General features: G+C 48.1%; 1 non-coding gene across 1 annotated transcript; it reads right to left on the bottom strand.

The window, feature by feature from the left end:
• Positions 1 to 16,666: 16,666 nt before the first annotated feature.
• Positions 16,667 to 16,801, bottom strand: LOC115030521 (small nucleolar RNA SNORA17). The gene has a single exon (XR_003836111.1). It is a non-coding gene; the product is annotated as a small nucleolar RNA SNORA17 (small nucleolar RNA).
• Between the last annotated feature and the right edge of the window lie 10,351 nt (positions 16,802 to 27,152).

Genomic DNA, 27,152 nt, shown 5'->3' with positions numbered 1-27,152 from the left:
GGATGACTTTCCTTCACCTGAAACTTGAAATCTTAGCTTGCCAAAGTTGAGTGAAAAGGGATTTTTTACAAAGGGATTGTGGTGCACGCCATATAAACCAGCACACAGGAGGCAGGGAACCCCACCCACTCTATCCCACTCCCTTATTCATAACTGCATTAGTTAGGGTTTCTATGGCTGTGATGAACACTATAACCCAAAGCAACTTGGGGAGGAGAGGGTCTCAGCTTGCAACTCTCTGGTCCCACTGCATCCGCGAGGCAGGAGTCAGGGCAGGAGTTAAGGAAGTCACGGAGGAGTGCTGCTCACTGGCTTGCTCCTCATGGCCTGTCAGCTACAGCACCCAGGATCCACAGTGGGCTGCCCCTCCACCCCGTATCAATCATCAATCAAGAAAATGCACTGGTCTGGCCAATCTGGTCTGGGCATTTCTCAACTGAGGTTGCCTCTATTTAGAGAACTCTACTTTGTATCAGGTTGACATAAAACTTGCTGACACAGCCAGGCAGTGGTGGCCCCACGCCTTTAATCCCTGCACTCGGAAGGTAGAGGCAGGTGGATTTCTGAGTTCGAGGCCAGCCTGGTCTACAGATTCCCCTACACTGGGGCATCTATGGAGTCTTATAGGACCAAGGACCTCTCCTCACATTGATGCCTGACAAGGCCATCCATCCTCTGCTACATATGCAGCTGGAGCCATGTGTACTCCTTTGTTGATGGCTTAGTCCCTGGGAGCTCTTGGGGGAATGGTTGGTGGATATTGTTGTTCTTCCTATGGGGTTGCAAACCCCTTCAACTCCTTTAGTCCTTTCTCTAACTCCTCTCTTGGGGACCAATAGAGTCTAATGGTTGGCTGTGAACATCCACTTCTGTATTTGTGAGGCTCTGGCAGGGCCTCTCAGGAGACAGCCATAGCAGGCTCCTTTCAGCATACACTTCTTGGCATCCACAACAGTGTCGGAGTTTGGTAGAGTTCTACATCTTCAGCTGAAGGTTGCTAGTGGAAGACTGGCTCAAGGCAGCTAGGAGGAGGATCTTAAAGCCCACGCCCACAGCACCATGCCCACTCCAAAAAAGACCACACCTACTCCAACAGGGTCACGCCTCCCGATCTGGCCACTCCCAGGCGGAGCATATTCAGACCATTGCAGCAGATGATCCTGAGGGTGAAACTGCTGGTTCCAACCAGAAAACTGACAGTACCAGAGAGACACACCTGGGATCCCTAGCCCCCTGCCCCTCAACACTGTCTCAGGGGGGTGTCAGATCCCAGCAACAGTACAGAGGCCTCCAGCTTAGCCTTGAAGCTAAAACCCTAGCAGTCAGGGCCCAGCTGAGCCATGGTTCATCTGCCAACCCAAAGTGTTCAAGCCAAGGCCCGAAAGGATGCAGGTACCACTTCATAGTTTGCCCTGAGGGTAGCCCCCTCACCTCACACTGACTTACAAGGAGGCTGTTTTTTAGGGGCCAGAGATTCCAAAAGCTTCCGGGCCTTCTGTGGTGAACTTTATGCTTGATCGTCTCATGCCCCAAATAGCAACGGGTAGTTGTGGCAGCTTGTGACATGAGAGGTTCGTCCCGTGGCTGTAGACCTGTACATGAAACACCACAGGCGCTCCAGGGTGCAGCTCCTCAGTGGAGTGCTTGCCCAGCGTGCTCGAGGCTTTGGCTCAGTTCTGGGCATCACGAAAGGATTGTTGGAAGTTAAAGTAGACACCTATGGGCACGATGTTGTTTTGTTTTGTTTTGTTTTGTTTTGTTTTGTTTTGTTTTGTTTTGTTTTTAATAGTGGTGCCCTCAGCTCACATTTAGGGACATACCTGGTGATTCAAGGCTTCATTCTCTCCGTACTTTAAAGATGTGGACATAGATCTTTGATGGTTACTACGATGGCCACGACTTGGCTGTGGTGTGAGGCGTACTGTTTTCAAGGGCAGACACTCAAATGATTTCCCAAGAATGAAAACAAGAGGAAAGTGGAAGATTCTATTACCACCGTGGAGGCGCTCAGGAAGGGCTGCAGCTATCACCAACTCAGCCCAGATCGCCTTCTCCGTGCTCATAAAATTCTCCTGGGCTTTAGAGTCTGCAGGACGGGGTGAGTGCTGTGCGGTGCTGGACAGCATTTTACACAGTTTACATAGCAGTTTACACAGCATTCACAAAGCCCTGGGTTCGATCCTCAGCACTGCATAAACCAGACATGATGGTGCACACCAGTAATCCCCGCAGTGACACTGGAGGTCGCAGGACAAGCACCTCTGGTCACCCTAGGTTGTGATCACCCTGTGAGCCCCGAGATTGTGTTATTTACTGGAAAAATCTGTTTTTAGTTGTGGTGTGGCTCAGCCTTAGCACACACCTTTAACTCAAGAGCTTTCCGCTTGAATATTGTAAACAGGATTAAATAAAGTCAGCCTCAGGTCAGGAGGTGGCACAGGCAACCGGTTGACACAAAGTGAACATAGGATTACTAAGAAAAAAAGAAAAAAAAAAACATAGAGAGTACGAGGCCAACAGGAGGACGGATAGAGAGACACATAGGAAGTAGAAGCGAGGGACATTTGGATTGTAGGTTTTTTGCTAAGGTATGAGGGAGGGGCATTGCTTCTGGGACATCCAACTGAGGAAGAAGGTCAGCTGGATGCTTCCTCTGACTCTCTGAGCTAGCAGGCTTTTTCCCTAGCATCTGGTTCTTGAGGCTTCATTGGTAAAACCCAACAGTTGAAATTTTGTTAAAAAAACAACACTCAGCTACTTAAAAATTTGTTGCCAGCCTTAACTACATGAAACCATATATATGTATATGTATATGTATATGTATATGTATATGTATATGTATATGTATATGTATATGTATATGTATATGTATATGTATATGTATATGTATATGTATATGTATATGTATATGTATATGTATATGTATATGTATATGTATATGTATATGTATATGTATATGTATATGTATATGTATGTGTGTGTATAAAATATATGTATGGTATGTATGTATATATACATATATATGTGTGTGCATACAAGTGCATGTGTATATGTATATGTGCGTATTGCATATATGCATATACGTATATATGTACATATGTACATGTGTATATGTGTACACATTCTCATGTATGTATATGTGTACATATGCATCTATATATGAGACTTGCATATATATATTCTACACACACACACATATTCTAAGACGCACAGCAGCTTTATGAACATTAGTGCCCTCAGATCCCGAGTGACTCACATGCCTGTTAACAGTGGGATGGGGACACGGAGATGGTTCATGAGGTGAAGCTGCGGCTGCCAAGACTGAGAACTTGACTTTGATCCCGGGACCTGCATAAAAAACATGGAATGAATGGGTTCCCACAAGCTGTCCTCTGACCTCCACTTCCATGTCATGGCTGGCTGGGGTCCATCTGGGCACACTCATATATATACATTAAATACATGTAAAAAGAAAACGGATTTTATTTTTTAAGTATTCATTTTATTTCACAAATATTCATGTTCGCTTGCATGTGTGTCTGGGCACTGCATTGGAGCCTGGTGCCTTTGGAAGTCAGAAGATAGCATCAGATCTCCTGGAGTTACAGATGGTTGTAAGCCTACATGTAGGGTCTGGGAGCCAAGCCTGGATCCTCTGCCAGAGAGGCCAGTGCTCTTAACTGCTGAGCAGTCTCTCCAGCTCCGGAAAGCACGCAATGCATTGAGAAGCAAAGGAAAGATCAGAATTGCAAGTGGCTTTCTCCATGCAGCCCTGGCTGTCCTGGAACTCACTCTGTAGACCAGTCTGTCCTTGAACTCAGAAATCTGCCTGCCTCTGCCCCCCAAGTGCTGGGATTAAAGACTGTGCCATGGCCCAGCTCTTGATATTTTCATTCAAGCACGTCCTGAATGTGCGTCCTGTACACTCCACCCCCTGCAGAGCAAGCTCTTTTCTGACTGATCACTTTCCCAGCCCTGCTTCCATTTTTACCTGCACATATGTCTGTGTGAGGGTGTTGGAGTCCCTAGAACTGGAGTTACATAGTTTGTGAGCTGCCATTTAGGTGCTGAGCTTGAACCCCGATCCTTTGGGAAAAACAAGAAGTACTCTTAACTGCTGAGCCATTTCTCCAGCACTGTTGTCTCTCGTTTTTTAAAGATGGGATCTGAGGGCTGAGGACGGTTCCAGCACAGTTTAGAACACGAACTGCTTTTCCAGAGCACTGGAGTTAAGAGTCCCAGCATCTACAACATGGCAGCTCCCGACAGATCTAACTGCAGGGGATCTGGCACTCTCATCTAGTGTCATAGGCATGTATAGGGTGGACAGACACATGTGCAGACAAAACACACACGCGTATAAAATAAAATAAGCAATAAATCTTTATAAAGAAGCCTCTTCAAAAAATATGTTTGGCGGGCTGGAGAGATGGCTCAGCGGTTGAGAGCACTGACTGCTCATCCGGAGGTCATGAGTTCAAATCCCAGCAACCACAACCATCTGTAATGAGCAACAAACAAACAAACAAACAAACAAACAAACAAACAACCTATGGGCCAAAGCGAACAGGGCCGAAGCAAGAGGGAGAAAGGGAAGAGGAAAAATAAAACAAAATAGCCACCCCCACCCCCACTCACATCCACCCCAACCCCCACCCCATATTCACACCCACTCACACATCTCCACACTCACCCCCACCACACACACACACAAATCCTCCTTCCCTCCCTCCCCCTCCCACACACAACTCTCTCAGAAACATACTGAGAAACGTCTCATGCCAGTTACAGCTCAGATCCTTCAACTCCATGAAGCTGGTGTCCCTGAAGTTAGCATTATCTGGTCCGATGGTCACAAGCTGAGAGGCGGCAGAGGCCATCTTTCTCTATACCATCACATGTGTGGGTTCTAACTGACTCTGGGACCTGGGGATCCCCTCGGACCCCTAAGGGGCCTCTCTAACGCAGTCAGGAAAACGTGAGAGCCCGAGTCAACTCTGAAATTAAAGGCTGGACAAACCCTGGGTGAATTAGAAGTGTTAGAAAGAAGCTACCTCTGTTCCCTGCTTCCATAGTTGCTCGAGTTTACAGTGAAGCCAAGCCGTTTGCAACTGAGGAATAGTGATGGAGAGGCGGGGCTGGGGCAGAAACCAGGAGGCAAGTGCTGATGCAGAGGATGCTTACTGCTTATTGGCTTGCTCCTCCTGGCTTGCTCATTCAGGACCACCTGCCCAGGGATGGCTCCCCCTTCAAGGGGGCTGTGCCCTCCCAAGCAATCCTGAATCAAGTAAATGCACCAGGGGCTCCCCCTACAGGCCAATCTGGTAGGGGCATTTTCGCAGTCGAGTTTCCCTTTTCCCAAATAGCTCCAGCTTGGGTCAGGTTGATAGAAAACTGGATACCACCGTTGACGAGCTCTAGGCTTAGCAGAAGACCACATCTCAAAGCCACAAGATGGATGGCCAGACATGGCGGTGTACACCTGTGATCCCAGCACTCAGGAGGCTGAGGGAGGCAGGTCTCTGTGAGCCTGAGGCCAGCCTGGTCTCCAGGATTACATAGTGAGAGCCTGTACTAATATCACAGAGAAGTGGCTGAGGGAAGATGACACCTCGCATTGTCCTCTGGCCTATGCATGCACATACTGTCCCCCGACCCTCCTCTGTGCCGTTTGCACACACAGCCTCCAATGCTGAACGGAAACCTTTTATTTTTACCAGAAAAGGCTTTAAATAAATACCGCATTATATATAGGTGTGTGTGTACACATGTATATGTATATTATAGATACATATAAATGTGTGTGTCCACTCACGTGCATGTGCAAACACATACACACACACACACACACCCCTTCAGATGCTGAACAAAGCTGGAAACCAGCAGCCGGGCGTGGTGGCGCACTCCTTTAATCCCAGCACTCGGGAGGCAGAGGCAGGCGGATTTCTGAGTTCGAGGCCAGCCTGGTCTACAAAGTGAGTGCCAGGACAGCCAGGGCTACACAGAGAAACCCTGTCTCGAAAAACCAAAAAAAAAAAAAAAAAAAAAAAAAAAAAAAGCTGGAAACCTTTTCTTTTTACCAGACAAGGTTTTAAGTAAATACTGCATTATATATATGTATACATATATACATACATACAAACATGTGTGTGTATGTGTCTATTCCTCTCATGCAGGCCTGGTGTCCACAGAGGCCAGAAGAGCACACCAGATCCCCTAGAACTAGACTCACATGCGCTTCCGAGCCATCATGTGGGGACTGTGACTCAAAACCGGGGTCCCTGATAAAAGCAGCCCAATGAGCCAGCTCTACAGCTGTGAAATATTTTTATATCAAAATTTAGTATGTGTGTGTGTGTGTGTGCCAGAGGACAACTTTCAGGAGTTAGATCTCTTTTCCACCTTGTGGGTCCTGGGATTCGAACTTGGATCATCAGGTTTGGCATCAGGCTCTTTTATTTACAGAGTTATATCTCAGCCCCTTTTCTTATTATTTTTACATTTTGCCCACCAGCCTCCGCTAGAAGGAGGAAAGGGTGAGGTTTTGATTTGCGTAAGAACGGTGCTTGCCTCGAGCTCCACAAAAGATCCTGGGTGGAACCAGAGGAGGGAGAAAAGTATCAATCATTCTTTTTTTGATGGCTATTTTAAATATTTAGCTGAAATTGTCCGCATCTGTGTGTCAGCTGTTTTCTCTGCATACAGCTCTAACCCCCGGTGCTCACACACAATACGGGGAGGCGGGCCCCAGCTGCGGGGGGCCCCCTCTTGTGTTTTCAATTTAAAGCTTCTCGTAGACCGGTCACACAAACACGGATAGAAATACTCAACTTGTGAATTGAGAAAGCAGTAGTTTTGACTCATAAAATCCTTTGATAGTTTAGCCATCTGGTCAGAGTGAAGCTGCGCATAAAAGAGGTCCAAGTAAGGTCAAAGGGCACCCTCTCCGAGGGTCAAGGGGCCCGGGCAGAGTTTGCTCCAGTGGACTGGGCTAAAAGGATGCCTGACAAATTATTGCGCATTCCATAGCTTTTTGCGTAAGTATTTGATTACAGTGGGCAGGAATGTTGTTGATATTTCTAACCTGAGCGGGGGGAGGAGAGGGAGGCAGGGCTGTGTCACTGATGCTTTCTTCCAGTCTTAGGGTTTCCCGGCCACTGCCAGGCTTTCTGGCCATGCCTCGGGCCCTATCGCAGGGCACTTGTCCCTGATCCAGAGAGCAGCCTCTCCCTTGGGAGAGAAGGAAGCTCATAGCTTTGCTTGGAGTGTTCCAAAAATCTCCGCTGCCCATAGGTAGTAAAACAGGCAACATCGCGGTTGTTTCCGGCGTGAATGGCAACAGAGCCACGCATATTTATGGTTGTGTTTCTCAGGCAGATGGGGATTTAAGATGATTTAGCGCCCCCCCCTACCCCCCCCCCCCCCGCTTGAGCCAGAACTCTGGAGGGAGCCACTCGGATCTTGGGAGCTGGGATCTTGGGAGCTGGCGAGATGGTTCTTCGGGTAAGAGCGGGTAAGAGCACTCACTGACTGCTCTTCCGAATGTCCTGAGTGTAAATCCCAGCAACTACATGATGGCTCACAACCACCCGTAATGAGACCTGACGCCCTCTTCTGGTGTGTCTGAAGACAGCGACAAAGTACTTATGTAGAATATTAAATAAATCTTTGGGCCTGAGCAAGCAGAGTTGACCTGAGTGAGCAGGGCCGACCAGGGCGAGCAGAGGTCCTAAAAATTCAACTCCCAACAACCACACGAAGGCTCACAACCATCTGTACAGCTACGGTGTAGTCATATACATAAAATCAAATAAATAAATCTTTATAGTGCCTTGGCTACAGGAGTACAGTAGCCGAGTAACAGGTCTTTGGATGGCCCATTCATGGGATGTTTTGTAAAGGGCTAAGGATACATGGTCTTGCTGAAAATCTTGGAGAATTATTGGGGTGGGGGCGGAGCCACTGGTTTTTTTTTTTTTTTTATGGTGATGTCTGCTCACCCACAGCAGCGTTGAGACACTTCCCAGTAGACTTTTTTTTTTTTTTTTTGGTTTTGTTTTGTTTGCAATCTTTCCAGCTTTCAGGTTGGGAGGAAGTAGATGTGGAGGCCAGCACGCCCCACTGGCCCAGGAGGAAGCGCTTCTCAAATCTTCTCCAGCACCTGGGGATGCCCTGCGGTGGGGAATCAGGCTGTGAGGAGTCTCCTTGTCACCCTGGGAAATTCTCCTGGGACTCTCTAGTTTGCTCATCATAATATAAAAAATGTAAGGGATGGGGGCTGGTGAGATGGCTCGGTGGGTAAGAGCACCCGACTGCTCTTCCGAAGGTCCAGAGTTCACAACCATCCGTAATGAGATCTGGCGCCCACTTCTGGAGTGTCTGAAGACAGCTACAGTGTACTTACATATAATAAATAAATAAATCTTAAAAAAAAAATGTAAGGGAAAAGTTAACTCTTTTTTTTTTTTTCTTTTTGCGATTGCTGGAGTTCAAAGCCAAGGCCTTATGTGCGTTAGGCAAGCACTCCGCCAGTGAACCACACCCAGCCTAAGTGCTACCATTTTATAATATTTGTATTTTATGTATTTTACTTGCATGTATGTCTATATATTATATGCATGCAGAACCTGTGGAGGCCAGAAGAGGGCACTGGACCCCCCAGATATATATATATATATATATATATATATATATATATATATATATATATATATATACCGCCAACAATTCCAGTCTCAGAAAGCAGAAACCAGGTCCTCTGAGCAAGCTGGCTAGTGACAACAAGCTCTGGATTTGATTGACTGACCCTGCTTCAGTGAATTAGGAGAGAGGACCAAGGGTAAAACCTGATGTCATCTTGGGCCTTTTAAAGGCATGTTCCCCCACACGTGGAAACTTGCATGCACACACAAGCACACTACATACACACACACATATGTGAAGTGGGGAGGAGGTGGGAAAGCATTTCCTAGATCTATCTGTTTCTTGGTCTGTTTTACATGAAGTCTGGTATGAAACAATGCAGACACATTAAGATGTCTGGGGGCGGGGGGCGGTGGGACACAGCTTGAATCTCTGGCAGTGGACAGAGCAGTTATACCATTGTGGCACACACCTGTCACCTCAGCTTAGCCTTTAGGAGGCTGAAGCGGGCAAACCATGATGTCAGGGCTGACACAGTGAGGTCAGTGCTAGCCTGGGCCACACAGCAAGGCTGTGGAAAAGGGTGTTGGGAGTTTAGTTCTGCTGCCAGTGAGGGCTGCACAGGTCACTGTGGTTCAGGTGATTTCTCTGAGCAGCATATTAAAACCTCGTCTTGGTGGCTCTTGGTTTTCTCATGGGTTGAAGATGGATTGGACAGGTGGGGCTGGCTCAAGAGGTAAAGGAGCCTCCTGCCCAGGCTATGACCTGTATCGTATCCCCGAGACCCGCATGGCAGAAGGAGAGCTGACTTCCACACACACCCTGTGGCACACAAACCCTCATGCATAGATACATACGGGAAACAAAATAAAAAGATGTATGGGTGTTGGTGGCTTTGATCATTATTGAAAGTCATAAAAAATAAAAAGGAAGCTTGTGGAGCTGGGCAGATTGCTGAGTGAATAAGCTTGCGTAGGCATGAAGGCTGGAGTCGGGCTTTCCAGGACCCACATACAAAGTGGGAGAGTTGCAGCCATGACTGTGTTCAGGATGTAGAAACAGGTTCCCTGAGGTGGGCTGGCTGCCAGCTAGCTGAGCCAGACGGGAGAGCTCTGGTTTCAATGAATAAAGAATGATTGATCTTCATCGATCAATCACTGATATTAACTTCTGCCTTCACATGCACTTGCACATGCACAAACATACACCCATGCACACACGCACATGGGCATACATGTACACACATCCCACATCCACACAAATCTACTATCTGTCTGTCTGTCTGTCTGATCTGTCATCTATCTATCTGTCTACTTGCCTGTCTATCATCCCTCCGTTCTGGGACTTGGGGGTGTGGCTCAGAGGGAGACCCCTGTCTAACACAAGCACGGCCCAGGGCTGCATCTCCAGTACTAAGGGTAAAATAAAAACTGACCACCAGGGCTGGAGAGATTGTTCAGTGGTTAGAGCACTGTGGGCTCCTCTGCACCCTGCCCCCACCAGGACCTGAGTTCTATTCCCAGCACACAACTGTCTGTAACCCCAGTTCTAAGTTATCAGTGACCCAATTCTGGCCTCTGTGGGCACCAGGCATACACATGGTACACAGAAATTCATGCAGATAAAATATTCACACGTGCTGGGTGGTGGTGACACAGGCCTTTAATCTCAGCATGGGAGGCAGAGACAGGTGTGTCCTTGAGTTTGAGCCCAGCCTGCTCTACAGAGCAGATCTCAGGACAGCCAGAGATACACAGAGAAACCTTGTCTTGCTGGCTCTTTGCCGGTAGGTCCAGGCTAGAGGAGAGAACCCGGTCCAGCAGGGTCTGTCCGGAGCTGAGCTGGATGGCCAGTGTCAATGGCCCAAAAGAAGCACACCGGGCCGGGAGTCTTGTTGAAGCAGGAACTTGTTTTTATTAAATCAGCCTCTTGCTTATATAGGGCTGAGGGAGGAGTGAGGAGTTTTTGGTGGGTTGAGATGATGTAGGAGGTGGGGAAGGGTGACTCCATCGTATGGGGTGACTGACAGGGCCAAAGAAGTTATTCTATATCAGCAGTAGCTAGGCAAGGGCGGGCTTAAGCAGGTCCTGCTGAGTCACTCCAGTACGGAAGTGAGCGAGGCAGGTTCCTGGACTTGAACCCCGCTCAGGTCTTTCCACTAGGCTGTAGATTTTTGGCTGAGTTAGGCCCAACGTTGTCAAAAAAAAAAAAAAAAAAAAAAGTCAAAAAACAAACAAAAAACCCCACAAACACAGCCATAAATTAAAAATAGATGAATATATATTTTTAAAATGTAATTTAAGCTGGAGAGATGGCTCAGAATTAAGAGCACTGACTGCTCTTCCAGAGGTCCTGACTTCAATTCCCAGCAACCATGTGGTGGCTCACAACACATCTGTAATGGGATCTGATGCCCTCTTCTGGTGTCTGAAGACAGCTACAGTGTACTCAAATAAATAAATAAATAAATAAATAAATAAATAAATAAATAAATAAATAAATACATGAATAAATCTTAAAACAAAACAAAACAAAACAAAAACCAAAAAAACTTAAAAGCATAAAAATATGGTCTTAAAAAAAAATCAGTAGGTCTCTCCAAAACCACTTTAAGATTCAGGTAGTATTTATTTGCTCATATGTTGTGAGTTCACCAGGCTTGGCAGCAAGTGCCCTTACCCACTGAGCCATCTTGGCCTGCCCATACACGTGTATCGTATACATTTTTTGCCAGGTCCAGTTAGTCCATTTTGTTGTTTGTTTTTATTTCTTGAGACAGTGTTTTTTGTTTTGTTTTGTTTTGTTTTGTTTTGTTTTGTTTTTTTCCTTGTAGCCCTGGCTGTCCTGGATCTTGCCATGTAGACCAGGCTGGCCTTGAACTCAGAGATTCGTCTGCCTTACCTCCTGAGCTCTGGAATTCAAGGCATGTACCACCATCATCCAGTTTATTCCCTTTGGATAATTTGGAAGGAAAACTACCGGTACATGTGGAGGACCGGCTGCCCGGAGAGCACAAGGAATGGCATGGGGGTGGGGCAGCAGCAGCCCCTCCCAAAGGGCACCTGGCCAGGGGAGCGTGGTTTCGTACACGGATCCAGGGATGTCACATCTCAGATTTCTGGACCAGGCTTTGGCTTGCAGTGTGTCCAGCCCCCAGTCATCACGTGTCAAGCTTCCTTTGGAGAAAGGCGATGATCCCATCTCACCCGGTGGTACCATTTGTCACCAGGAAAGACATGTTTAGATGGCATTCCAGTCCCCACCGATTCATCTAGGGCTCCTTGGCTCGCTGTTCACTCCTCCTCTGACACTTCATCCAAAGTTCTGGGATCACCTGTTCCAGTTGGCATCTCCTCCGGCATGGGCTACTTATCAGAGGCAAGGGGTCTCCTGGGCCTACAGCAAGAGCTTTGAGACGAGCCCTCAGAGGAATGGCCCCTTCCTTCTTTCGTGACAGCTTACTTCTGACAAGTCTGCTAACTTCTTTTTATTTTTCTCTTACCAAGAAGGGAACAATTTTCAACCCACACCCCTCCCCCCATTTTGAAATAATAAACATTCAAACTAGCAGAATATAGGAACTAACGCTAGTTACCCGAGAGGGACTCTGACAAAATCGCAAAGGAAACTGCAAAGTTAATTGATTTTTTCTTTTCAAACTCGAAGCTGGGGCTGGAGGGATGGCTCAGCTGTTAAGCCCTCTCTCTAGCTGCTCTTCCAGAGGACCCAATATTGGGTCCCATCACCCGCATGGCAGCTCACAGCCAACTGTGACTCCAATTCCAGGGAATCCCACGCTCTTTTCTGATGATCACGGGCACTGTGTGCATGTAATGTGCGTGCGTGCGTGCACACACACACACACACGTGCGCGTGTGTGCACAGACACTTGAAGCTGTTAGCTGAGCATGGGGGTAAAGGTCTGTAACCGCGGCACCTGAGACATGGAGACAAAAGGATCAGAACTTCAGATTCATCCATGGGTACAGTGTGGGTTTGAGGGCACCTGGGACACATGAGCCAAGTCTCAACAAAAAACCTGTGTGTGTGTGTATACAGGGTTTGAGAAATGGCTTATGGTCAAAATGCTCTTGCAAAGGATTGGAATTTGGTTTTTTTTTCTTAAAATTTTTTTAAAGATTTATTTATTTATTTATTATATGTAAGTACACTGTAGCTGTCTTTAGACACTCCAGAAGAGGGCACCAGATCTTGTTACAGATGGTTGTGAGTCACCATGTGGTTGCTGGGAATTGAACTCAGGACCTTTGGAAGAGCAGTCAGTGCTCCTAACTGCTGAGCCATCTCTCCAGCCCCTTTTCTTAGATTTTAAAATACATGAGTACACTGTAGCTCTCTTCAGACACACCAGAAGAGAGCGTTGGATCCCATTACAGATGTTTGTGGGATGTGGTTGTATGGGAGTTGAACTCAGGACCTCAGGAAGAACAGTCAGTGTTCTCAACCACTGAGCCATCTCTCGGCCCTGGGGTTTGGTTTTCAGCACCCATATCAGCTAGTTCCCATCTTCTGGTAACTCCAACTCCAGGGGATCTGGCGCCCTCTCCTGACCTCTCTAGGCATTGCATACACATGAGGAAGGTTTGGTTGGTTTTTGACACAGGGTTTCTCTGTGTATTCTTGGCTGTCCTGGAACTCACTCTGTAGTGTAGACCAGGCTGGCCTTGAATTCACAGAGATCCTCCTGCCTCTGCCCTCTGGAGAGTTGGGATTAAAGGCTAGCGCCACCAGGCTTGTATTTTGGTCCTTATCATTTCAGCCAGAGTCCTTCACTGAACCTGGAGCCCATGGTTTTGGCTATGCTGGCTGGCCAGTGGGGTTCATGAATTTGCCTGTTCTTTAGTGCTAGGATTACAGGTGGGGTATGTGTGTACCCCGTTTTCTCATGGGTGCTGGAGATGTGAACTCAGGTCCACTTTACTGACCGAGCCACCTCCCTAAAGCTGGGGTTGTGTGCAGCAGGAAGGATCCTGGGAGATCATGAAGAAGAGACTCCAGGATGACCCAGGGCAGGGCATGTAGGAGTGACGGACACATGTGAACCTTGCTGTACATAAGAAAGCCTCCCTCCCCCGAGTGAGCACCGCTGCTGTTTACCCAGAGAGTGATCAATCAAACAGTGGAGAATGCAAACATGCAGCCCCAAGCTGGAGACAAGAACTGGAAACCAGCCTCCGTCTGGGGAACACGGGGAATGCTCGGGAGCAGAGCAGAGCCTTTTGTTGGCTTGCTTGGTTTTTTGGTATCAGGTCTTCCTATGTAGCCGGGTTAGCCAATAGAATGAGATTGTATTAAAGGGGTGTATTCAATTGGTTTACATAATCCCGTCTAGGACCCCTTAACAATGGCTCTCTCCTCCTGGAGAGGCTGAGAACCCTGAAGCTGCTCAGTCCACAAGAACGGATTCTACAGGGAGAATGGCAGTGTAGGCTACTGCAGCACCAGGAAAGAAGCAGAGCTCGCCCGGCTCAGGCTTCCCTTATCTGGGCTGCCACTGGATGGTGCCGCCCACATATAGGGTGGGTCTTCCCTCATTTTTGGGGGGAGGGAGAGGTTTTTTTTTTTTTTTTTTTTTTTTTGAGACAGGGTTTCTCTGTATAGCCCTGGCTGTCCTGGAACTCACTCTGTAGACCAGGCTGGCCTCGAACTCAGAAATCCGCCTGCCTCTGCCTTCGCCTCCGCCTGGGTCGGGTCTTCCCGATTAAATAAAGAGATGGAGAAAAATCCCTCACAGGTGTCCTCAGCAGTTTCCTGTTGCTTGAGTCCAGATCCAGTCAAGCTGGCAAGGAGTCATCATCACAGTAGCCCAGGTTAGCCTGGAACTTGTGATCCTCCTGCTTCAGCCTCGTGGGTACTAGAGTTCTGGAGGAGGGTTCTTCCCTTGCATTCCGTCCACGGGATGCAACAGAAATAGCAAGCAAGTTTGGTTTGCTCTGCCTACACGGGGAAGCTCTCAACTCCAGCTCTGTGGGATATGGCGTCCTCTTCTGGCCTCCACAGGCATCTGCACTCACACACATATACACTAATAAAAATAGATAAATCTTCAAAAAACTAAACTCAAGACAGGGGAGTGGAGCGGAAAGTGGAGAGAAAGAAGAGGCAGCGCTGAGTCTGGTGGTTCAGCTTGTACTCTCGGCTGAAGCTGAGGCAGGAGGATTGAAAGTTCAAAAGACAGCTTGGACAACATAGGGAGACATGGTTGCACAATTTAAAAAAGCCTGGCAGGGATGGGGTAGGGAAATAACTTAAGGGTGGAATAGGCTGTGTTCAATACCCATCACTGTAAAAATTATATGTGTGTGTATGCATGCATGTATTTATATTTATACACATGTATATATTCTAGGCAGTCCACAAGTATCCTTCTGAAACTCAGCCCTGATGGGTACTAAGGGTGGGTGTCACCTAGTGTTCCAGTCTGAGCTGGAGAAAAATGAAAGACTTTCTGGAGAGCTGGGCAGAAAAAATAGCCCCGCAGGAAGATACTGAATTTTTGGGTTATCAGTGAGACTGAGAACCCCAGGAGGGGACCCCCAGGAGGGGACCTCAGGAGGGACCTCAGGAGGGACACTGTCTGTGTGTGTCAGGTGCATGTGACTGTCAGATGAGAACTTGAAGGAGGTGGCTCTCTTCTCTTACGTGGGGCCTGGGGATGGGTTTCTCAGGCATTGCAGTTCCCTGGTATCACAGGCACACACACACACACACACACACACACACACAGAGAGAGAGAGAGAGAGAGAGAGAGAGAGAGAGAGAGAGAGGCACACAGACAGGCAGACAAACACACAGAGAAAGAGGCACACAGACAAAGACAGACAGACACACACACATACAGAGAGAGAGAGGCACACAGACAGACAGACACACACACACACAAACACAAACACACAAATACACACACACACACACACACACACACACAGAGTTGGAAGTATGTCATTTGTTGGACTGGGAAGTGCCAGGGAGTCTTTACATGTCACCTAGCTCTACATAAAGCTTCAGATCAGAGCAACAATTCAAGGGACTGGGTCAGTGGGCCAGCAAGATGGCTCTGGCTCAGCGGTAAAGGCACTTGCTGTCAAGGTCTACCTCTGCTCGCTCCGGCCTAATATTCAGGCAGCTACCAGAAGAGGGCGTCAGATCTCATTATAGATAGTTGTGAGCCACCATGTGGTTGCTGGGATTTGAACTCAGGACCTCTGGAAGAACAGTCGGTGCTTTTAACCGCTGAGCCATCTCTCCAGGCCAGTTCACTTTTATTGTTTTGATTGTTTATTGCTTTGGGTGCAGGTCTGTTGTAGCAGGAACAATGAGGCCACCTCTATGTAAACTCCGGGGCCACGAAGGCGAAAAGCATCTGCTGCAGGAGGACCAGGGATGGCTGATGCAGACAATGCCAGCCAATCAGGAACTGCTGTTTAGAAGAGATGCTTTCTTGGGACCACGGGGGGTGGAGGGTATTAAAGGAGCTTGCTGCAGAGTTTCTCACCTGCTCCTGGAGTCTGTGGCATGGACTCTGTGCCACCTCAACTCCAACTGCCAAGGGCAGGTAGGGTCAGGCGGCGAGTCGTCCAGGGAACAGTCTGTGTCTGATCTGAGTGTCCCTCTGTCTGGTAGGAGGCCTCTGGTGTCTGCTACTCTATCAGTACTGGATCCTTACTGGGACTCCTCTCGGATATCTCCATGTCCTGCGTCATGGAGATCCTGTAGTTTTGGATCTGTAGGTCACGCCTCTTCATGCATTTCAGCAGTTTATCCATGGGGTAGATGTTGGCGTGGACCAACTCAAAGCACTGGATCTGGCCTGTGCCTCATCTCAGGCTTCTCCCCATCCATCCCGCGCAAGTGGCCCCTTGTGACGGTTGTCTGTCTTAGGCTCAGTTTTGTCCAGGCCTGAGGTCCCAGGAGGGGTCCTTCTAGTCTCCAGCTTGTTCCCCATCTTGGGAGCCTGTCTGGGCTCGCCTGGAGCTAGACAAGTGGTCATTTCAGGCTTTCTCCTTTCAGCTATACTAATCAATCAGACGTTCATAGCAGCGTCAGAACACCGATCCGTAGACATAGCCTCTCTCCTTACTGCCACCTACTGAGGACAGGTTACACAGCAGCCACACCCGCAGCCTCTAGGGGCAGGTACCAATTTTATTTAAGTTGAGCCCATGTTTGTAACTGCTAAATTTAGGAGGCAGAGGCAGGAGGATTGCTAAAAATTTTAGGCTAGCCTGGTCTACATAGCAAGACCCTGTCTCAAAAAAAAAAACCCTAAACAAACAATAAATCAAAAATGAAAACAGGGCTGGCAAATGGCTCTGCGGTTCTGGAAGCTTAGCAGGAAGCCTGAAGACCTGGAGCTCCATCCCCAGCCCCCACAGAAGAGGAGGAGTGAACCAAGCTCCTGTGAGTTCTCATCCGACCCCCGCATGCACCAGGCATGTGCACCACACTCACACACATGCAGGAATTAGTAAGAACGTTAGAGCCAACACCATTTAATAACGCTTCGGTGCTGACTGGGGGAGGCGACAAGGTGTTTCTGTTTCTGACGGCTTGCTCTGGCATTCCTTCTTAAACACAAGCTATTTGTGTGTGTGTGTGTGTGTGTGTGTGTGTGTGTGTGTGTGTGTGATTCCTATAAAATCATTACAATGGGTGGTTCACATGACATCTGGAGAAGTTTTCTTTCTCGCCGAGCTCAGTTATGTTCCAACTCCAGACGGAATTTTACAGATTCAAAACTAAGAACCCTTGGCTACTTCTCTCCTAGAGAAGCCCCACGTTTGTTTCGTCTTTATGCATCCCACTAGGCTAGCCCAGTTTCTTTGAGGGAATCCCACCCATCATGACATCTCAGTGGGGAGGGGGCCAATTTTAACAATGTGAGAATTTCTGAAAAGCCCAAACCCTGGGTGGGGATAGGTGTGGTGGGGGTCATTGCCAATCCTACATAGCATGGCTATGCTACTGGAGGGGGTTGGCTCAGAAGCCATCCTCCAGGCCTGGCTCCCCAAGGATGGATCTAAACTAAGGACAGGGCACAAGGGGAATCACTGCAGCCTGAGCGGCCTTTCCCTGTGACAGTCCCCTCCCTCCACCCACCAAAGAGAAGCAGTCAGAATGCCTAGTGTCCTCAAAATGTCCATTCCTCAGCTGGCATCCTGGTGGCGCTGAGGAGCTGTTACAGGTGGGTGCAGGCGCTGGCTACTTCTTCTTCTTGTTCTTCCTCCCTGAGGTGTGAACTGCCGGTAGCCATACTTTTAGTGTTTCTAAGCAAAACCATCTAGGCAGCCAAACTTATTTTGTCTCTGCCCTCCACAAGAAAGAATAAAATTAAAAAAAAAAAAAGGCCAGAAGAGGATAAAATGAGGAACTCAGTTGACAGAGTGAAGAGAAATGAAACACCTTTGAGGCCTTTCCTTCAGAGAGGTGGCCCTCTAAGTTGGGTATACCCGAAGCTGAAAGAGGGGTCCCCACTGGGTCCCTAATTAAAACAATTTTAGATCCTAAGACACAGATAAAGCCCAGAAAACTGGAATTGTCTAGGGCCACTTTTTCCTTCTTTTTTGTTTTTTTTTTTTTGTTTGTTTGTTTTTTGCTTTTTTTCAAGACAGGGTTTCTCTGTACAGCCCTGGCTGTCCTGGAACTCACTTTGTAGACCAGGCTGGCCTCGAACTCAGAAATCCGCCTGCCTCTGCCTCCCGAGTGCTGGGATTAAAGGCGTGCGCCACCACGCCCGGCTCCTTTTTCCTTCTTTTAAAGCATTTTTGTGACTTATGTGTGTGGTGTTTTGCCTTCATGGGCAGTAAGACACTGCATATGTGTCTGGTGCCTCAGAGGCCAGGAGATGGAGTCAAGTCAACTCAAGGTGGGTTGAAGGCCAGGTGGGCAATTCAAAGAAATCCTACGTACAAATGAAAGAAAAAGGCTGGGTGGAGTTTAGGGTTTGAATGCTTGCCTTGTGCATGTGGGGGCCTGAGGCCAAGGTCTAGGATTATAAAGCCTCAGTCAACCAAGAAAACCAAACCACAGAAGCCCAAACAAAAACAATTCAGAGCCTACTGTTAGAGTTCAGGCATTACGATGGATGGCAAGATGTCCAGGCACGCTCCCCCAGCTGCCCCTCACACCAGCATCCTGTATAACATAGTGTATTTATTAAAATGAAGACATAAATAGTATAAAGTAAAACCTGGGGCTGGAAAGAAGCTTGGGGGTTAGGAGCACTGGCTGCTCTTACAGAGGACCTTGGCTTGTGTCCTAGCACCCACACGGCGGTGCACTACTGTCATAACTCCAGTTCCAGTCCCAGGGGATCTGATGCTCTCAACTGGCCCCCTTGGACACAGGCATATGAACCCACATCCTCCAGAAGAGCAGGCAGCATATATTTATTATTATTTTTTTATTTTATTTTTTTAAATTTTCCATTGCACCATCCTACTAGCCTAAGGGCAGAACTACCATGGGCCATTTCTCTGAAGTCTACCTAGAGCCCAAGTGACGGTGTTGGGTACACAGCAGGTGTGTGTGTGTGTGTGGGATATGAGGATCAATAACAATGGGAAGAGGTTATCTGTGCGTCCCAACTTATGAAAGTTCAAACAGAAAGTTCCAGGGCTTCTGAGGATCAGGTGCGCCAGGCCAGCTGGCAGAGCAGGTGGGGCACATCAGCACACTTGTCCCTTTGTGTACCAGGCATTAGGGGAAGTGGGAGATTTGTCATAACACTGGGCCATTTCCTCCTGACCACCCAGCTAGGGGCACGGCCTAGGTCACTTAGTGACACCCTAAGGCGAGGTGGAGAACTGGCTGCTAACCTCACAGAAACTTCTCCATTCAGAGTGCCCTCCTTGGGGTGTGGCCACAGGGAATTCGGAGGCTAGACATTGAGTAAGCATTACATGGTGCCTTAGGAGGCCATGGTTGTGGCTTAGCAGGCAGTGTTTGCCTAGTATACCTGATGTCTAATATCTTTAATCCCAGCACTCAGGATGCAAAGGATAGCCTGATCTACATAGGGTTCCAGGCCAGTGAATGCTACATAGTGAAACTACCTCAAAATAATAAGATGCAACAATAATTATAAAAATTATTTAAAATCATAAGCATGCAATAATCTTCCTCTCTCTCTCTCTCTCTCTCTCTCTCTCTCTCTCTCTCTCTCTCTGACACAATGAGCTTGCTCTGCAGATCTGTCTACTTTTATTCAAGGTGGTCCCCAGCTCTCTCAGCCCTTCCGGATCCCCATCTCTTCCCACTGTCGAGATGACATTGAAATGTGGGAGTCTGAGCAGCCATGAGAGGTAATCAATGGGGAATGGTTCCTTCCTGGTCGACTGCAAGGAGGGACATCACCAAAATCCAATTGTGCTGGCAGCTTTGGGTCACGGGGAGCATCCTGTCCCGTGAGCAGGTCCCATTAGCGTTTGCTGAGTCCTGGGATCTTAGACAAGTGATAACTTTTATGTGGACGGAGCAAATCAAGGAATGGAGGATAAATTCCCACCACTCTTGGTGTGAGAAGCCCAACATGTTAATAGCCTGCCCTTTGGACGGTTACTATAATGGCTCTGCATTAAAGTGACAAAGTGTTAAACAAGTTGACATTTAAAAAGCTTGCTGTAATTTTTAGACTTGGTGGCCTTGACAGCTGTCTATTGACACCTCATTCGGGGCCTTACTAGGCATGCACTGGGCACGGTGGCACACACCTGCAGTCTATTGACACCTCATTCGGGGCCTTACTAGGCATGCACTGGGCACGGTGGCACACACCTGTAGTTCCAGTGGTTTGGAGGTAGAGACAGGAAGATCACAAGTCCAGGGCTAGCCTCATCTATATGGTGAATTCCAGGACAACCTAGCCTATGTGAGACATTCCCATATCCAAAATTGTCTCACGAAAGAATACTCCGTGACTTGCTAATGGTATGGTGATAGTCAGCTTGTCTAAACTAGCAAAGAAGTTAACCAAATGGTACCCACAGGGAGAACGCAGGGGACAGGGGGGCCTCAAGCTCTGTGGGAGGGAGGCGTGGGCAAATGCAGAGCCTTTGGCCTAGCAATTCAAGTTTGGGGAGTCCAGCCGAGGCAATTCCCTGTCTACAGAAAGAGCTTCATGCATTCAGGTGAAAAAGTGCAACATCCTTTAATTATGTATTAAAAACTAGGGGGCTGGTGAGATGTGCCTGAATTTGATCCCAGCATCCATTAAAAGCCAGATGTATCAGCACCAATCTCTAACCCAGTGCTGGGTGTGCGCAGACAGGAGAACCCCGGGCCCTTAGTGTGGCCAAACTCTGCGTTCAATGAGGGGTTTGAGAGATGACAGAAAGAGATGTCACTCAATAGTGAAAAGTGGGCACTGACCAGGCAGTGGTGGCATATGCCTTTAATCCCAGCACTTGGGAGGCAGAGGCAGGCGGATTTCTGAGTTCAAGGCCAGCCTGGTCTACAGAGTGAGTTCCAGGACAGCTAAGGCTACACAGAGAAACCCTGTCTCAAAAAAAAAAAAAAATTCTCTCCACATCTGCTTCATTTACCAGAGGTAGCCATCATTATTAAACTTAAATCTTTTATGTATCAGGTATTTGTCTACATGTGCTCTGCATACCAGAAGATGGCAACAGACTGTTGCAAGCTGCAGGGTGGTTGCTGGGACTTGAACTCAGGACCTTTGGAAGAACAGTGAATGCTCTTAACCGCTGAGCCATCTCAAGCCCCTAATTTATAACTTTTAACTCAATGTTATCTCTCTCTTCCTCTCTCTCTCTCTCTCTCTCTCTCTCTCTCTCTCTCTACACACACACACACACACACACACACACACACACACACACACACGGTTTTGCTAGTTTGGGGACTGACTGAGTCCAGGCAGGTGCTGTGGCAGTGAGCCCCTGTCATTGCCCCATCTGCATATTTAAAGCATAAGAGTGTGGCTGCTGGTGAGGTGGCTCGACAATCAGTCTCGTGCTGCCAAGCCTTACGACCCAAGTTTGATCCCCAGACCCATGTGGCAGAAGGAGAGAACCGACCACAGGTTGTCCTTTGATCTTCACACACGTTCCATGGCACAGGCGCACTAACACACCTACCCACGTGCACATAGATTAAACACACGAAAATGTAGAAAAATAAAAATGACAGACTGGAAGGGATTATCTTAGAGGAGTTCGGGGCCACCGCATTAGTTAGCAATTCTCAATGTTAATACAGATGGGTCAACTATTCCTTGTAAGGCTTGTCACCTCCACAGTGTGACAATGCTGTGTGGCCCTTATGCATACCATACCTATTTCCACAGCCTTTACTTAGCTTTTGTGGTTTGGTTTTGTTTAGCTGTTTTTTTGAGACAGGGTTTCACTATGTAGCCCTGGCTGGCCTAGGATTCAATCTGTACAGGAGGCCGGCCTTGAACTCATTCAAAGTGGGTTTCACCTTCAGACTGCTGGGATTAAAAGTGTGTGCTCCCACACCTGGCTAAAAAGAAGCAACAACAACATGATTGATTGCATGTATGGTGGGGTACATGTGGAGATCAGAGGACAGTCGGAGGGCACTGGCTCTCTTCATCCACTATATGGGTCCCAAGGATTGGAATTAGGTTGTTAGTATTGGCAACAAACATCTCTACCCAATGAGCTACCTTGCCAGACCAAAGTTAGAAATTTTAATAAACTCAACACTTTGGAATTACCCCCTATCCCACACCTATCTTGTTTTTAGACAGAGTCTATCCAGATAATTTTGGCTGGCCTGGAACTCATAGAAAGCCCCTGCTTCAGCTTCCTGGGTACTGTGTGATTCCAGGTATCATACCTGGCTTTGGATGGCTCACTTCCTGGACTAAGAAGCAGCTCATCATAGCTGGGCAGTGGTGGTACATACCTTAGTCTCAGCACTTGGGAGGCAGAGGTAATGGGATCTGAGTTCGAGGCCAGCCTCGTCTACAGAGTGAGTTCCAGGACAGCCAGGGCTACACAGAGAAACCCCGTCTCTTAAAATTAATTAATTAATTAATTAATTAAAAGGCAGCTCATCCCCTCACTGTCAGGGGTCTAGCACATCACACTGGTGGCATCAGGAGAGTTTGTTACATCAAACCCCAGATCACGCAGACACCAGAGGCTAAGCCTCAAGCTTCCTTGCTGTACCGGGTTCCTTGCTGTCAGGAGGTCAGGAGGTGCTGTGTGCTCACAGACATGAACACAGCAGGCTGTGCATCCCCAGAAGGTTGACAGTGATGTGTGAGATGCTAGCGGCAACCAACCCAGAAGCAGAACTGGATGACAGCTAACGTCTGCCTTGGAGAAGAGAAAGAGAGAGAATTCCTGCTTAGGAAGCTGAGGGGGTGGCAAGAGCCCAAGCCAGGAACACAATTTGAATATGTTTTTGGGGGTGACATCTACAGAAGTCATCAGTGAAACCCAAATCATGTTTGCCTCCGAGTTTGGAGGTAAAAACAAGTATAGATGGGGCTGGTGAGATGGCTCAGCTGGTAAAGGAGCTTGCAGCTAAGGCTGACGGCCTGAGTTCAAACCCAAGAACCATATAGTGGGAAGAGAGAGAATCTACTCTCTTCACCCATGAGGTGGCACTCACTGCCTCCCCCCAGAGCCAGCAAAGGAGTGAGACAGACAGAAGGACACAGACTCAGAAACCCAAAAATGCAGAAGCAGACAGGAGTGGTGATATAGCAAAAATTCAATCAATCAATCAATCAATCAATCAATCAAAAGGATGGACAGACTGAGGAATAAGGGTTGATCCCTGGGCTCCAGGAGCACAAGCGTGCACACGTTCGCACCTCCCCCAGGGACGGCCGCGTGCACACGGACTCCCAGATACACAAAGGAAAAGGCCATTTCCAACCTTACAAAGCCCACATTGCCCTCAGAGTGTAGATGACATGTAGGCATCCAGAATATCTTTCCAGGCTTTAACACATCACCGGGAGCTGCCTCCCAGCATCCTTTGTGGCACAATGGCTGTGAGATTGGATGGAGGCAGGCTAATATGAAGCGCAACTTTCAAGCTGCGTGCAGGGGAAGAGGCACACCCTCTGTCCTCAGAGTTTAGGTTGTCACCTGGGCCCTGGTGTGGAAGATTCAGAACAGGAAAAAGGCAGACAGAGAGCCCTGTGCCAGACAGAGAGCCCCAAGGCAGACAGCTTATCACAACAGGTGGCTTCTGGAGAGCAGAGCAGGGATTCCCAGAGCCTGGGGGAAGCCAGCTGCTCATCAGAGGGCACTGATGTTTAGCTAGGAGATAGACAGGATCCAGCATGGAAGGCGTGCGCAGCAGAGCCGGGTCACCGGTCACACAGGTGCATGGGTTACCAGGCTGCCATGCTGGGTGTGATGAACACACTCTCTGTTGAGTAGATATTTTAAGAAAGTTCCTTTGGGATAGTTTTGTAACTACTACTGAGATCCGTCACTCCAAGGGCCTCATGGAGGCTAAAACAAATGCATCAGGGGCTGATGAGATGGCTCAGCGATGAAGGAGCTTGCAGCTAAGCCTGAGTTCAGTCACTGGAAGCATGTGGTGAGAGGAGAGAATCAACTCTTAAACATTTTCTTCAGACACACAAAGCCAGACAGGGGCGTGGGGATATACTACTGCAGAAAGACAGACAGACATATGACCACTGTGGGGATATACTACTGCTGAAAGACAGACAAACATACTATCACTGTAAGTAGAGACAAACTGGGGAGCTCTGGGCAGGGACTGAAAGCAACTGTACTTGGGTTCGAGCGTGCTCCCTGTGAATAAGAGCAGGGATGGGCTGGAGTGTGGGTTGAGTCCTGTCTCAGGCACATGGTAAAAGTGGGGCTGAAACCCCAGCGATTAAGACAAACCATGTAACACAAACCTGTTAAAAACCAAAATTAGGAGCTGGAGCTGGAAAGATGGCGTCTTTCTTAGGGTTTCATTGCTGTGAAGAGACACCATGACCAAGGCAATTTTTTTTTTTTTTGAGACAGAGTTTCTCTGTGCAGATCTGGCTGTCCTGGAACTCACTCTGTAGACCAGGCTGGCCTCAAACTCAGAAATCTGCCTGCCTCTGCCTCCCAAGTCCTGGGATTAAAGGCGTGAACCGCCACTGCCCAGCCCGACCAAGGCAACTCTTATAAGGACGACATTTAATTGGGGTTGGCTTACGGGTTCAGAGGTTCAGTCCATTATCATCAAGGTGGGAACATGGCAGCATCTAGGCAGGCATGGTGCTGGAGAAAGAGCTCAGACTCTACAGACAGACTTGGGCATATATATGAGACCTCAAAGTGACATACTTCCTCTAAGAAGGCCAGATCTCCTAATAGTGCCACTCCCCATGGGATGAGCATATTCAAACTAGCACAGATGGCTTGGTTGGAAGTGACACTGCACAAGTCCGGAGACCCAAGCTCGGTCCCCTGAGCCCAAAGAAGCCAGGAGTGCAGTGCTGGAGAGGCCCCCCAGTGGGCACCTGACACACATTTCCAAAAGATCCACCTTCAGTTATCTGCACCCATGTCAGGTTCACAGTACCTGAGACCCCATCCCGGAGAGATTCAATGCCTTCTGGCCACCGTGGCTCTGCATTCAAGTGACATGCATTCTCTGTCTCTCACATACGAATGAGATAAGTAAAAATGAAATCTTGTGTGTGTGTGTGAATATTTCTTTTTTTTTTTTTTGGTTTTTTCGAGACAGGGTTTCTCTGTATAGCCCTGGCTGTCCTGGAACTCACTTTGTAGACCAGGCTGGCCTCGAACTCAGAAATCCACCTGCCTCTGCCTCCCGAGTGCTGGGATTAAAGGCGTGCGCCACCACGCCCGGCTTGTGAATATTTCTTAAGAAGAGGAGGCAGGAGAATCAGAAGTTCAAGATTGCCCTTGGCTACATAGGATGTTCAAGGTAGGGCTATCTAAGACAGTTTCTGACAACCAAAAAGCCAGGAGTACTGGGGTTGGGGGTTTGTGGGGAGCCTGATCAGAAATAGGAGGACCCTTGAGGCTTGATGGCCAGGTGGCTATAGCTTAAGCACTTCAGTGAGAAACCTTGTCTCAAATGGATGGCCATCTGGGGAAAATGGATCGAGAGACAGAGAGAGAGCGAGAGCAAGCTTGGGATGCAGCTCAGTCGGTAGATTGCTTGCCTATAACGCCAGCATTCAGTAGGTAGAGGATGGAGGATTATGAGTACAAGGTCTTCTTGGCCACACAGTGAATTAAAGGCTAGCCTGAGATATGTGATATAGAAGAATGTCTTAAAAAAGAAAAAGAGCCGGGTGTGGTGGCGCAGGCCTTTAATCCCAGCACTCGGGAGGCAGAGGCAGACGGATTTCTGAGTTCAAGGCCAGCCTGGTCTACAGAGTGAGCTCCAGGACAGCCAAGGCTATACAGAGAAATCCTGTCTCAAAAAAAAAAAAAAAAAAAAAGAAAGAAAGAAAGAAAAAAGAAAAAGAATAAGCCGGGTGTGGTGGCGCAGGCCTTTAATCCCAGCACTCGGGAGGCAGAGGCAGACGGATTTCTGAGTTCGAGGCCAGCCTGGTCTACAAAGTGAGTGCCAGGACAGCCAGGGCTACACAGAGAAACCCTGTCTCGAAAAACCAAAAAAGAAAGAAAGAAAGAAAAAGAATAGAAGGAGGGGGAGGAAGAAGGGAGGGATGGAGGAGGAAAGAAAGAAGAAATTCAAAATGATGATCTACAGCCAATATTCTTTCTGGAACCCCTTAATACCTTCACATGGTGTTAACCTCTTGGGGTTCTAGCTCTGGAGAGGATCCCAGAGCACAGGGGCAGCCAGGACAACTCGAGAAAGAGATGAGGCAGCTTCCTTCTTAGACATTGTCTATAAAGCAGCCAGAAACCGTGGTCAAAGGAAGGAGGGTTTACTCAGTACCAGCTCTGCCTTGGAAGACTTCACAGCTGAGGTAGATAAGACCAAAGGAGGCCAGTCCTCCAGCATGAAGTCTGGACACTCGCAACCCTTGCTGGCCACTGCAGCTCTCCCCCTAAGCACTGCCAAGGCTCGACAGCCCTTCCTTGTATTTCTCCTCACATCGAACAGGGCCTCAATCTGTAGCCCCCAGGCTGGCCTTTAATTCACCCACCTTCCACCTAATGCTACAATTGTGGGTAGCCTGGGCTAGCCTTAGTCTATGTAATGATGACCTTGGATGGATGGCAGGGAGTTAGTTACCTGTTTCCATGACGACTAGATTGTCCCTGGTCTTGCTGCCTTTGGTTGCTTTTGTGTAAACGTGGCAGAGCTGGGGCTGGAGAGACAGGCCAGCGGTTCAAAACATGTGGTGCTCTTGTAGAGGGCATTGGTTTGGTTCCCAGCACCAACATGGCAACTCACAACCATCTGTAGCTCTAGTTTTAGGGGATCTGATGCCTTCGGACCTCCGTAGGCACCTGGTACACATGTGATGCAGACATACATGCAAGCAAAACACTGCACATCTACAAATAAAAATTAAAAATCTGAAA

Source organism: Mus caroli, unplaced genomic scaffold (genome assembly GCF_978045245.1).
Source record: "Mus caroli unplaced genomic scaffold, Mus_caroli_1 scaffold_2, whole genome shotgun sequence".
Taxonomy (NCBI): Eukaryota; Metazoa; Chordata; class Mammalia; order Rodentia; family Muridae; genus Mus; species Mus caroli.
This window is presented reverse-complemented; position numbering and strand designations above follow the sequence as displayed.